Source organism: Eurytemora carolleeae, unplaced genomic scaffold (assembly GCF_000591075.1).
Source record: "Eurytemora carolleeae unplaced genomic scaffold, Eaff_2.0 scaffold2590, whole genome shotgun sequence".
In the NCBI taxonomy this organism is placed as follows: Eukaryota; Metazoa; Arthropoda; class Copepoda; order Calanoida; family Temoridae; genus Eurytemora; species Eurytemora carolleeae.
Window position 1 is genome coordinate 9,255 of NW_019398484.1, and position 2,097 is coordinate 11,351.

Consider the following 2,097-nt stretch of genomic DNA (forward strand, 5'->3'; position numbering starts at 1 on the left):
GGGGGGGGGGCAGGGGGCCTTGGGGGTTCACAAATCGTTCTCTAGGATAGACCCCAAACATTTTTATAAGACATAAGATTGCATTAGTTACAAAAATGTCACAAGAAATTAAGTAATAAAAGTTACTGTTCCATAAGAGTGATGTACTTGATTTCGATTAACGCTGATTCATTGTAGATCTTTTTCACTTTAAACACTTAAACAAATTTTATCACAATGTTTAAATAACTTACATAAAATCTGCAGATTCATACCAGGATTTAGATGCCCTTAACTTATGTATAGCCAAACATTTTAAGCCTATTTTTAAGAAAGATAAAACCACAGAGCGCCGGTGATATCTCTAAAGAGTGAGTGTATACAACTAAAAAGGGGGTAGAAAGGATCGGCCATTAATTCCTAAAGGTCGTCATACTTTTTGGAAATATTGAATTATACAGGAGAAAGTTTTCAGAAATGAATAAAAAATATAAAGCCACTTAAGAAATGTACGTTGAGCAATCAAAATATGAAAATTGATGGGGGGATCTCACCAGTAAGGTTTCCAAAGAAAAAGTTATATGGTACTTCACATTTGTTGCGAAAAAAATTTGTTCGCCCAATTTTTTTTTCATTTTTTCGGATTCGTTCGCTCGAGAAAAATACAAAAATTGTCGCTTATTTCGCGAAATATCGCCTTAATGTGTTTCTCAAAATTTCGCTTTAATGTGTTTTGCGAAATTTTTGCGAAAAAAGCAATGCGAAAATTTTGCTAAAAACCAAAAACAAAATTTTCGGGAGAAAAAATGCGAAAAATTTTCGGAAAAAATCCGGAAGAGAAATCTATAATTGTGAAATAGTAAAACTTCTAATGCTGAGCTCTCAGAGCAGAATATTCCACAAGGTTTTTGTGCAATTAGCTGTTTCAGCCAGGCGCGCAATTAGACATTCGATTAGTGGGGGCTACGGCTACGGGGAAATATTTTTTTAGACCAAGGACTTAAATCTGGTCCTAGGACTCAGGGTTGCCAACTCCAAAATTTTGCTCAGAACCACATATTTCACTGCAGGGAACCAGTTGGGAACCAAAATCGAACATGCAAAACCACTTAAGAACCAATGAAAAAAAAGAGTATTTTAACAAGAAAAAATACTTTTTATTCAACACTTTCTGTTAGAGGGCTGTATAACTACTCTGAACATTTCCCATCTCCGGGTATATCAGTCAGTATAAGATTTTAAAATAAATGCGACCCAGCTTCTTGAAAAGTTGAAAATGATTGTTTCCACATGATTTTTTTAAAGGGTCACTGAAATGGGGAAAAAAAAAACTATTTTTTGGTAAATACATGGAATTTTAAAGTAAAAATTATTGTAGAGGGTAAAAACTTGCCCATTGAAAGCCAATTTTTGAAATTCATGGGGAATGTGATGAATTTAGAACTGCAAGACGGCCGTTTTACGTGTTCTAGTAAAAAAATTGGTTATAGCTATATTATCGAAACTAGAAATAAGCCAATCCATTAACTTAATAAACTGCAGTTCTTCTAATAAGAGTTCTTTAATTCCCAAAATGAACAGTTCAGATTATATGGTAGTTTTGTAATATGGCATTTCAGTATCAATGCTAAAAATGCTAACAAAAGATTGTCCAAATCACTTTTTTATTATAGGTTCTGTCTGCTTTAAATCTTCAGCTTTCACTTAATGGTTCCTTACAGTAAAAATTTTTGAACCTTTTCTGTAGACCTTAAAATCAAATATAAAGTGGGCATTAAATTATTAAGGGAATGGAGGTGCTTAAATTATATAGTTTATAAAAATATCCTTTCATTTTCATTAATTTAGAATATTTTATACAAGAATTATCTAAAAATGATTTGCTAAATCTAGCCATTTTAACGTTTTCCTCAATAAATACCAAAAAAATCTTGGAACCAGATGGGAACCACCAGAACCACAACTTTTCTAGAGAACCACTTTTGAGTTATTTGGTTCCGTACAGAACCACTTGGCAACCCTGCTCTAAAGAGTGAGTGTATACAACTAAAAAGGGGGTAGAAAGGATCGGCCATTAATTCCTAAAGGTCGTCATACTTTTTGGAAATATTGAATTAT